We start from the raw sequence: 12,110 nt of genomic DNA, 5'->3' as shown, positions 1-12,110 counted from the left end.
CCCCACTTGCTGTGTGTCCCTGTTTGCTGAAGAGCTGATTGAAAGCTTGGATGTAATGTGATTAAACCCTCTTTTTGTGTGTGTTCTTTTGAACCTGCAATGGAAGACACTTCTGCAAAACTACTATTGTCCAGAGAAGTAGTCCAAAAGCATGTTAGTGCAGTGTTCTAATCTACAGGAACGTGAGTAATCCCTAGAAATTATTTTGCATAAATTTGCAGAGGCAGGAATTGCTTTGGGGATGTTTAATTCATGGCACAAAGGTAACGTTTTCTTGTATTTTCTTGAAATATCTGTCTTAAATCTGGAGATGTTATGGAGAGGAAGGCAGTAGTCAAGACCATGAAGCAGATGGTGAGAGGTGGAGGTTTTGAGTTTCCATTCTTTTATTTCTGGAGGATAACCATAATATTATTTATTTCTCCCCTGCAAAAGATTTGAAATGAACCAGGAAAGAAGATTTGAACTATTGCTTTCCCTTTTGTTTGAACAGATGTAAAAGTATGCATTCAACAAGAGGAACAAGTTAGTCTCTTGATTTGAATTTCTCATCTTTCGTTTTTGTAGATCACTCTTTGGGCTGTCAAGATGCATAAGATCTTTGTGCTTTAATAAAAACAACCTGGTTGTGTGGAAAAAGAACTTGAGTCTTCTGGTTATGCTTAGTACTTTACTTTCTGTGCTCTTAGGACTGGTATCAATTAGTTTGAGAGACTACTTTCTAAATAAAAGGTGTCTCTAATATTTACCTGCACAAAGCAATTTCCAGTGATCTTCAGGAGAGAAAAAGTGTAAAAAGTAAAATGCTATTGAATAAAAATTAATATAACATACTCAAATTATAAAAGACTGAGTATCCATAGCTGAGGCTTTCAGTGGTTTTCAGTTAATTAAGACTATTTCAGTTGTTTGTAGCTTTCTCAAGCAGGAGCTGGAAATTGGACTGGAAATTTTCCATGCTGCTTTGGACTGGTTATTTGATCTGGAAGGCTTTTCAGATGCAGTGAACCAGCTGGAAGTATTTCTGAGCAGGAATTTAGGAAAGAAGATGATCGCTGCTGTTTCAGTGGTGAGGTCTCACCCATTCACGACTGTCTTGGAGGGAAGAGTTGACATGTGGCGGTTGAGCATTGCTGGGGCTGTCCTAGGACAGATGTTGCAGTGCTGCACTTCAAAGTGGGTTACTGTAAGGCTCTGGATTTAGACTAAACCTCCCAGTGGGAATGGGAAGGGAGTTACTGCTGGTGCAGATCCTTACAGCCATGCAGTTTGACTGCAGCCCTGCAAGTGGTTGTGGAGGCATGACTCGAGTGTGGGAGGAAGAGGAAGGTCAGCAGTCTGTGGGCTGGGAATGGAGGGCCTGCTGGGGTGGGAATCTCTCAGACCAGCTCTCTGCTTAAGCCAGCCTTTGATCCATACATCTGGGGCTATCACAGTATGTTTCACTTGGAAGCCTCTTGTTTAGGAGAACGAACTGTACTTAAAGGATGGGTTCTGGAGGAGCACCTATGTGTGTGTTCTGTGATCTCCATCTGCCCCAGATGTATGTGAGCACAGAGCTCTCAGTTGTTTGGGGAAAATGTCCCTCCAATGGTCCTAGGTCCTGTCTGCATGTAAAAAACCTGCAGGAGGTAGCAGGAGGAATTTATAAGAAAAATAACAATAAAAACCCCTGTTTAGAAACAAGGAGCCTTTATAGATTACCCACTATGGGACCAGTTCTATAAAAATTGTTGTTTAATTGTGTCAACAATTGGAAGTACCTAGGTTTGCGAGTAAGTTGAGGGAAGAGTGATGTGAAGAATAACTATGGAAAAATAATTTTCCCTGCCATACTGCCTGACAGCAATGGATGGCATTTTTTTATTACTGGCTTAAGATAGATGTAAATACATCTATAATACCTTTTGTTTGAGTTGTTCTATAAAATGCTGGTCAGTGAGTTCAGTGAGGCCAGTCTTCCATGTAAGGTACTTGGGATGCAGCTTAAAAGCTTCTAACTCTTGTTCTCATGCTATTTGTCAACTTTATGCTGCAGGGAACTGTGATTTGCCAGTGCCTGTGGTTTTCAGACTTGCTGAATCCAGAAACACTTGGATTTCTGCTGTTTAACAAAGGAAATGGCTAGGCTAGTAGAATTATTTCACTTTAAGTCATCAGGATAAATGCAGAAAGAAACATTGCCTGAGAGTTAGACCAAGAAAGAAAAAATGCAAACATGTCGCTGTAAAGTTATCCAGTAACCTATGTGATTACTCCCAATAAATAACAAGAACACATGCTGCCATACAAAAAGTGGAAATGGATCTGGAATGGCTGGTTAAAGCAGACTTCTCTGCATTTTTTACACGGGGTAATAAATAATTTGTCTTTATTCATGTGTTTATTAAGGGTAGCCCATCAAAATGTCAATAAGCATTGTTAGGAATGTAGAGGATCCATGAGGTTTTGGATGGATCAAATCTAGGGATGTGTTTCCATCTTCTGTGATTGTAACAAAGGGAGAGGGAATACTCAAGTACAAACAGAAGGTTCCACAGTGCCTTTTGGGTACTGACTTAAAATACAGTCTCATGTTGAGCTTGTGACTTTTTGATATGAATACAATGCAGGGGAGGAACTGGCTGTCCATGAGTTTCCTTGGAAAGTGCCAGCCCACCTTGCAGCTCAGGTTTGCAGCAGCCACCACTCTATAAAGGTGGCTTGTTCAGATTTGTGCAGCCCAGCTTTTTGTCCTTAATCATACTCAGTCATGTGCTGGTCGCCTCAAATTTACTTTTCCAAATGACAGTAAACTAATTTTTAGGTATTAAAACTATGTCTGCTGTAATGCAGTCCATGACATTTTCTTGGCCCTCTGACTTGTAATCGGTATTTCCATTAAAAGTTGTTCTCCTGTGCATTCTGGTTTTTTATTCAGCTGCATTCCTGTAGTTGGGTAGCCTTTCCCTGGAAGTCTCTGAAGCACCAGGATTCTTGTTCACACTTTGCTTCCCATGATGAGCTGCATAAGGCAACATCTGTGCAGTACAGAGAAAGCCCCCAAAAGAATATGAGTTGTGTCTGCCTCCCTGCTTGTCTTGGCTTGCTTCTCTTCCCCTCCTGTGCTCCAGGTCTGTTGTCCTAGTGTCAGTCTGCACTCTGTTGTAAAACTGGGTTTTACAGCAGTTTTACAGTCACTCTGTGGTGACTGGCCCGTGGCTGGGTGAGAGGTTCGTTCTGCTGTTGGTAAAATGTGAGTGAGGTGAGAGCGAGAGAGATCATGGAGCTGCTCTGTGTAGTGAAGAACTAAAGAGAAGCAGTGGCAGGAAGATGAGCAAGCAGGGAAGAGATTAGCTGAGAGAATGCTGAAGATTTGAGGTGGATGTGGAGAAACTGATGGATAAACCAGATCCTGAAGACAGGGGTGGCAAACGACTGAAAAAGTGTAGATGCTATTAAAAAATATTCAGAAATTAAGGAACCTTAGTTATGGGTGACTTTCACCTGTAGTTACTCACACTCAGTCCAGGCCTGAAAACTCTCACTTGTGTTGGATGTCTTGCATGGTTCTGGAGTGGATGTTGTCCGCTGGGTGTACAAGAGCATTCACTGGAGCATTTTCTTCCTTCTGCAGTGAAAATGGGGAATTAAATATGAAGTCAGTACTACGGCTGTGGAGGAGCAAATTAAAAAAAATAAAGGGGGGAGTGTTCTTATTTTGTCCAGCAAATGTTGGGTGCTTGCCAAAGCAATACTAAAAGCAGAATACTAAAAGCAGAGCCCTGATGAGAAGGACCACAGTGGTGGACACTTCTCCATCAGTGGTGTCCTTGCAGGCTGTCCCTCCTTTCCTCTGCCTGTGGCTCTTGTGTCAGGTTAAACAGGAGGGCTGCAGAGCTCTGCTCTGAGGCTTGTCTTTACATTGTTCATTAAGGTACTTTCCTAAAAAGTGGGACTGGACTTCAGGACTTGAATTTTGCAGAACTTTAATTGCTCTTTGATTGAATGGCTTTGGTGATTAGTGCAGTTGTAATGGGCTAATGTTCTTTGAGGCTAAAAATGAGTGGCCGTGGTGGGAGAACAGCTGTCTTTCCCCTGTGTCATGCTGTAGACAGACTGCTACTTCTCTTGTCAGCCTCTGATGTAACTTAATTAATTGTAGTGGAATTACTCCTGATCTATAATTGAGTGAGAAGGAAATTGAACTGGGCAGTATGAGAAGTTCCCTGGGTTGTTGCTGGTGATTTTGAAGAGAAGTGGAAAAGTTCACATTTCATTACTGCCAGTCTGTCACCTTGAGCATGAAGTCCTTCTAACTAAGCACTGTCTCAGAAAAAAAAGTTATTGGGTGTGGTATGTTGGTTCAGGGTCACTCTTTCTTTAGCCAGTTGCAGAAGTTGAGTTCCCTTTTTTTAAATATTGCTGTGGGATCCTCACTTGTTGGAAGGTCGTACAAAGACCTGCCTATGTCATGCCTTGGGTGTCATACAAAGACCTGCCTATGACATGCCGCGAGTGCCTTCTGCCTTTTGGATTTGCTTTGTCATATGGGGAGATGGTGTTTCATGTGTGGCTGGAGCTGTTATGGGTAACATTCTTCTTTTTACCTGGCTCTCAGCAGATCTTTTGCTACTTACAGGAAGTGTTACACCACAAGAACCACCAATGTGAGGGCTTCCATACCAGTGTAGCGAGGTGGTGATTATATTAACTTTGGGGGGCACAACTATTTCTGGTGTCCCTGGTTGGATACATGCTGTTTACACAGAAGCAGTGCAGCTCTGACAGTGGAAGTCTCACATTTAAAATTAATTACAAAGAAGTGACTGGAAAGAAATTACAGAATATCTGCCATTCCTCAGGGCTTTTGTGAAGTTTGTTGTCATTATGAATATGTCAAAGCTAGTATTCTTCTGATAGCTCATTTTTCATGGACACTCCCTTTGTTAGATTTACTTGTTCTTGTTGGACAACTGGATTAATTTTCCAAGTTATTGTAAATCTTGGTTTAGAAGTTTCCTTTTTTGATAATATCAATAATAAGTTTTAGTACTCTTTTCCCCCAGCTTGCAAAGTATAACGAAAATATTTTATCTCTGTGAGAAAATAAAGTGTATTTGAACAAAGATTAAATAAAAAGATAACCTTGAGGATATGTGGTATGAGATAGAGCTTGAAGAAAAATAAATACAAATGATCAAGTCTGTTGTGCTTATCCCAAAATACTTGATTTGGTCTGCATGCACTTAGCCTCTTCTCTCTCTCTTTTTTTTTTTTTTTAAAAAGCTTTTGGAATAATTAAGTTGCAGCCTAAAACTCTTCTAATACAAAGGAAGTTGAGCTTTGAACTGTTCCTTATCTTCTAACTTTTATTATTTAAAGCAATTTTTAGTGTGATTTTTCGTGTAAGAACTCTTCCTTGATTGAACTATTTGTCGCATCTTTCTGAACAAATTGAAGCTAATTGTAGTTGATATAAACCCAGAGAGAATAAATAATTATCTCTATGTTGCACTCAGTTCTGGAAACAACAGAAATATTTTGTTGAAATTCCTTTGAAATTTAGGCTTTTTGTCCAAAGATCAGTTGCAAGGCATGCATCCAGGCAGGATGGGAGAGCTAGCAGAGGGGCCAGACTGCATGGTCAGTTCAGGATCTCCATCACTTCTGGTTCTCTCATTTTTGGGAAACATAGGATCATTTTTAACATCACTGAAACGAAAATATAATTGTTTAAAATATAATAGCAATCTTTGTGAAATTGTAGTTAATTGTAAAACTCTGTGTGTGTTTATGCACATAGATGGATGTACTCTATTCTTGTGAGAGTCCACCTGCAGTGCTGGGTTCAGCTTTGGGATCTCCAGCACAAGAGCATGGACCTGTTGGAGTGAGTCTAGAGGAGGCCACAGTGATGCTCAGAGGGCTGGAGCTCCTGTCCTGTGGAGACAGGCTGAGGGCTGGGGCTGTTCCACCTGGAGAAGAGAAGGCTCCAGGAGGGCCTTAGAGCAGCCTTATTTGAAGGGGGTCTGCAAGAGAGCGGGAGAGGGACCTTTTACAAGCGGGAATGGCTTTCAGTGGAAGGAGGGACAGTTTAGATCAGATTTAAGAAAGAAGTTTTTTACTTCTGAGGGTGGTAAAACATTGGCAGAGGTTGCTAAAAGAGGGTGGTGGATACTCCAGCCCTTAAAACATCTAAGGTCGGGCTGGATCGGATTTTGAGTAAACTAATCAGGCTGAAGATGTCCCTGCCCATGGCAGGGGAATGGGACCAGATGACCTCTAAAGGTCCCTCCAATACAAGTTATTCTATGAGCCTATGATATATCCTTATATCATAAAAGCTGTTCCTTACTTTTGGCTTGGGTAAATGCATTTCACATATCAGAGTGATGGAAAAATTGCATGTTTAACTGTTTACTAGGTGCAAATTTTAAAATACATTTTCTGATAATGAAGTGTATTTTTGGTAGTGTTTATATGCTGTCACAGAAGTTTATTCCCATATTTTCTGTAGCTGTTATCAAATGTTTGAGACTGATATGCTGGGGAAGGTGGTGAGGGTGCCATAGAGAAAAATAAACTTGTAATGAAGTATCTGTGCCAGGTGGTTAGAATTTCATTTAAGCTTGGTAAAACTTGGGAAATGTGCACATCCTATCTAGTGATGTGGGAGAACAAACAAATAAATTTCCAGTTATCCTCAAGGCAGATCCTCAATGGTTGTAAACTATCACAAAGCAAATTAGGTTAATAGAGATTTGATTATATTTCTCTGACTAGTTGAAAATCAGAGATGCTGCTGTGGTGTCTGTTGGATTTGACCCTTTTTGATTAAGGAATTCTTGTTTAAAAACTGGTAAATGAGTTCCAGATGAGCCTATCCTCTCTCTGAAGTAGTGATTCTCACTTTACTTCTACCCTTTCTATACCCTATATAGAAACATAACTTCTCTTCCTGTTGTTTTTCCATTGGCTCCATCAGCATCCTTTCAGGTCACACTCAGCTGACTTAGTACAGAAATGCTGCTCAAGGTCTAAAAAAAGAGAGGAACGTTCCTCTGTAGAAGAGAAATAAAGAACAAAATATCAATCTGACAAATTTAGAAAAAGGATGCATTTTATATATTATGAAAACATCAGGGGCTATGTGTAAATGTGGAACTGTTTTTTCTTTTAAGGATACATAATGTTGTCATTTACATTTTGGTTTATTTTTTGAATTTTTATGTCCAGGTAATTTGAAATAGCTTCTACATGGTTAAAATAGTCTAGACTGTAGCTAAGACACCATAGATTAGTACTAACTAAAGATTCAGTTGTGGATGGTCATCTAGGTGACCTTATTTTTGTCAGCGTTTTTGGATTGCAAATGGCTAATTCTGATTTCTACTTAATGTCATTTGCTGTTACCATATTCCTAGAGAATGAGTAAATTATCATTTTGAAATGTTCTTCTAAACAGTGTTAAATTCAGGAGTTAGAAGAAGCAAAGAGAAGTACTGTATTACAGTAATTCTCAATAAAAATTGATTTGGAACAAAGCCATCCTTAATGGTAAGTGTCGTTTGAAGATGACCTGTGATTACAACCCACAGTTTTGCTGTCATTTAAGCTGGAGGGGACATGTGTTACTGCCTTGCTCAATTGATGAGATTGGATGGATGATTGAATGATGAGACTGCAAGCCAGGTCTTTAGCTTGTCAACTCATGCCTAATTCGCAGTGACAGTGTGCATGGAAGGCAAGTGTCTGTATCCTGTCATATTTAAGCTTCTAGTTACAGCCTTCTTTCTGTTTAATGCTGTGGTTGCTCCAAAACAGACCAGAGAAGGAAAAGATGGCTAGGGACAGAAATTGGCAATTTTTGTATATGATGCTTGCTTCTTTTTTTTTTTTTTTCCTATTTCCTTATTTCAGTGTTACCATGTAGGAATTACATATTAAGGAAGTGTTATCCATTAGCAGAAATATTTAGCTGTCTGGAAAAACAGTCTGTGTTTTTATAAAATACGTTTTCAGTTCACTGCCTTCATTTGCAGTTTCCGAAGCTTTTTGAATCTGCTGTTTTCCCTTTTTCTTGGGATTTTCACATTTCTTCTGTTCTTGCCCCTTCTCCCTCACTTGATTCTCCATGTCATAGATGTTTCTATCACTGGGAGTTGTGTTGTATAACATTAACAGTTAAATTATCATAATCAGTCCTAACTACTGACTAAATTGCAAGCAGTTCTGTATACTAAAGCTGCTGAAATCTGTCTAGTAACTTCTGTTTCCTTATTGTATTGTAATGATTTTACCCCTGCTGCTTAGCAGAAGCCTGGTGACAGGAAAAGGAAAGTAGCTGTCTGGTCCTGTTTGTTAAATGAACATCAAAATAATACAAGTTGTTAAATGAACATCAGAAAAAACAAATGTGAAAATGATGTGATAAGAGAAAATAAATGGAGCTCTGATCTTCTAGGAGCTGATATCCTTTTAAGATACTGAAAAACTCAGATGCGGTTACCAGTGAATCACTTTTCATTTTTAGGTGGTTTTAGAAGTGGAGCTCTTTGAGATGAAGCCAGTTACGAGAAGACACTCCATGTACATAAAACTACTTTTCACCCGTGTGGTTTGATTCCCTCCATTCCTAGTGATTGTGACACCCTCATTGGTACAGGTGACTCTGAGTTGGTTCACTACTCACTGTCTCTCGATCAAATGGAGCTACCATTCCCCCAGCAGTCGATGGCAATGGGAGGTAAGTTTTTCCTGTGATAGCACCTGCTGTGAGGCAAATACTAGAAAATAGTGTAAATGTTGTGCCATTAGCTGAGTCTGAGCCCTAACAATGGAGCAGGTACTGCCTGTGCAGATGCTGTGTCCGTGTCTCAGCGCAGGGATTGATCCAGGAGCACACACAGTGCCAAGTGCCTGGCACAGCCAGCTGGGGACTCGGAGCCCTCGCAGCCTCAGTCTGGCTGGAATTCATTAGGCGGTCCCACAGTTCTGTTTTGCAGGGTGCGTTATGTAAACCGTGTATATTATTGGTTCTTTAGATTATTTGTGTTTTCTCCAGCTGGATGAGTAAGTATTATGCGGAAGATTTGGGAGCTTGCATAAGCTGCAGAACTTAGAAACGTTGTGAAGTATCGTGACATAGTGGATGGGGTTGTCGCAGCACACTGCGTTCCCTGCGCCTGAAACTGCCTTGATGCAGCTACAAAGGGGAAGATTAGACACAGAATTAGTAAATTCCTTTTATTTTACTTTTTTAGTAGACTGTGTAATTTTTCTTGTCTGTCTCAAAGAAGAGTTCAGCTCTGGATGCAACTGTAAATAAATGTTCCTTTCTTCCTTGGAAGGAAGAAAGGAAGACTGTTAGGTGACACATGACAGTTGCCACTAGGTCATATGTGACATTCTACATGCATGTGTAACATTACCTGTATACTAAATACCATAACCAAAATGATTTGACACATAGGTTTTAAGCAAGCATGAATATACCTTTGATATTTTAAAGGCATGCATGGAGTCAAATTAGGATACACACTCCCAAAATTTTAGAAATGAAGAAGGTTTAAATGATTGTGTTTGCGTTCAGCTTTGCTGTTTCACTACAGATTAATAAAATGTACAAGTCATGAGATGGTGCTGTGACAGCCTTATTGGAGAAGGTGTTTGGGAGCAGACAATATATGTGATGTACTATGCAGGATATTGGTAATATAAGCATATAAAATAATTGATATAGTATGTCAAGTGTAATGGGAGTGTATTTTTTATGTGTTGAGATACAATTGTGTTAAAAATTGGCATAATAGGTGCATGTAGGAAAAATCTAGAGTTAGTGCAGACAGTTTGACAAGTATATATATATATATATTTTCCCCCCAATTTTCTTTAAAAATAGTTTTGGTTGATCATTTTGCTTTCTTTGCTTTTGCCTTTTTATTTAGCAATATTTAGTTAGACGTGTACAATGCACACGTGAAATGATTTGTTGTCAGTGTTTCTATCCCCAAGTACATTGCCTGGCTCTTGGACGTATTCTGAGTTCCTTTTGGTAAAGTTGGTTGCTTTTAGAAGGTGTTCAAAGCACAGACTCCTACACACCTTCAGTGAGCAATCTTGAAAGAAAACCTTGTTAAGTCATAGAATCATGGAATGGTTTGGGTTGGAAAGGACCTTGAAAATCATCTAGTTCTGACTCCCCTGCTGTGGGGAGGGATGCCTGTTGCCTGACCAGGTTGCTCAAAATCCCATCCAGCCTGGTCAAGACACAGGAGAATGTGATTCTCATCAGGGCTGACCTCAGTCTATGGAGTTGAGACCTTTGTTTCTGACATAATTTGAGACTTTTTGGGGTGCATTTACCCTGGCTGGATGCCCGGTGCTCACAAAGCTGCTGTACAACTCCCCTCCTTGGCTGGAGCGGGGAGAGAAAATATGGTGAAAGGCTCATGGGTTGAGATGAAGTGATGGAGTGAGATGATTCAGCAACTACCCTCATGGGCAAAACAGACCTGACTTGGGGGAAGTAATTAATTAATTATCAATCAAATTAGAGAAAGATAATGAGAAATAAAAACTGAATCTTTCACCCTTACCCTTCTTCTAGGCTCAACTTCACTCCTGTGTTTTCTACCTCCTCCTCCTCAGTGGCACAGGAGAAGATGGAATAGGGGTTGTGTTCCATTCATGGCATGTTGTCTCTGCTGCTCTTTCCTCCTCAGGGAGGACTCCTCCTCACACTCTTCTGCTCTTCCAGTGCAGGCTCCTCTGTCCATGGATCGACAGATCCTGCTGGGAGCCTGTTCCAGAGTGGGCTTCCCACAACTTCCCTTATTCTTTTGGGCATCTTCTTGCTCTGAGCTGAGGTTCCACCATGGGCTGCAGGTGGCTTTGCTCCACTGTGGTCCTCCATGGGCTGCAGGGACACAGCTCCCTCACCATGGTCTGCACCACAGGCTGCTGACTTGTCTCAGCTCCTGTGCCTGCAGCACCTCTCCCTCCTCCTTCACTGACCTTGGTGTCTGCAGGATGCTTCTCTCACATCTTCTCATTCCTCACTCTGGCTGAAATTGCACAGTTTCCCCCCCTTCTTTAATGCACCACTGCAAAGGTGCTGCACCATCACTGCTGAGCTCGGCCTTGGCCAGTGGTGGGTCTGACCTGGAGCCAGCTGGCATTGGCTCTGTCAGACACAGGGGAAGCTTCTGGCGGCTTCTCAGAGGAACCTCCCCTGTAGCTCCTCTGCTACCAAAACCTTGCCACAGAAACCCAAAACAGACCTTAAAAAACATCAGTAGCATTAAGCCTATTTGGGAACAGGATTATAAACTGGTTGGAGAAAAGATTCAGTGTGTGTATTAAGATACCTTAATTGATATTCTTCATGCCTACTTTAGGAAGGATTAAATAGTTACCTGTTTGAAAATCAGTCGTGAGTTGATACATTTGTTTTCTGTGCTTGTATAAGACAACACTGGAGTTCTTGTTGCTTTATCACTATTCTAAGTAAGCATAATTCACACAGTGTACTTGAGAGATCTAGAAAGTTTAAGAATTTTATGTAATCCATCTAGTGTACTGGTATATTTGTGAAGCAGGAGTATTTTTGGCCATCTGTGCATTTCTATCAATATGCATTTTGTTTGTAGAGCAGTGGGCCAAAAAAAAAGGAATCTCAGAAAATTGATATCCAGAAGTGTCTATTAATTTCCATAATTTTGGGTGTATAAACCCCTCTGCAATTCTGGGGGCATTTATTAGCTGTTTGAAACAATTTGATATATAAATTTACATTTAGTAAAATAAAACCCATGCTTTGCTTAGTATGACATCTCTTAGCACTCAACCTAATCTTCCTTCCTGCAAGCTTGTCTACCTGGTTTGGTTTCTAAATGTTAATATCCAGTGCCTTGGTACCCTTTTAGAAATAACAGGCAAGACTTCAAGGTGATAGGCAGTTACAGTCCCTTTTAGCTGACAAATGAGTGCATTTCTCCCTGTCCTGTCCACAGAAGATGCTTTTGCCCATCAGGTTCAGATCTAGTGCTGCAGCTACATTCAGGGGGGTGAGAAGGGTGGAACAAGGATTTGCTTCCCATTTTCTTTGCAGAGACAATGTAAAGCAC

General features: G+C 40.6%; 1 protein-coding gene across 2 annotated transcripts in view; it reads left to right on the top strand.

Annotated features, from left to right (window-relative positions):
• The window catches only part of LDLRAD4 (low density lipoprotein receptor class A domain containing 4), a 295,191-nt gene that overhangs the window by 29,803 nt on the left and 253,278 nt on the right, over window positions 1–12,110 (top strand). Inside the window, exon 2 of one of the 2 annotated variants that reach the window (XM_059490082.1) lies at window positions 8,516–8,728. The exons of the other annotated variant lie outside the window; for it this stretch is intronic. The gene's annotated coding sequence lies outside the window, so the exon portion shown is untranslated. The remainder of the gene's footprint in view (window positions 1–8,515; window positions 8,729–12,110) is intronic. 2 annotated transcript variants of the gene reach the window in all.

This window comes from Ammospiza nelsoni, chromosome 1 (genome assembly GCF_027579445.1).
Source record: "Ammospiza nelsoni isolate bAmmNel1 chromosome 1, bAmmNel1.pri, whole genome shotgun sequence".
NCBI classification, from domain to species: domain Eukaryota; kingdom Metazoa; phylum Chordata; class Aves; order Passeriformes; family Passerellidae; genus Ammospiza; species Ammospiza nelsoni.
Note: the sequence above shows the minus strand (reverse complement) of the source record. Positions and strands in the feature narration are given on the sequence as shown.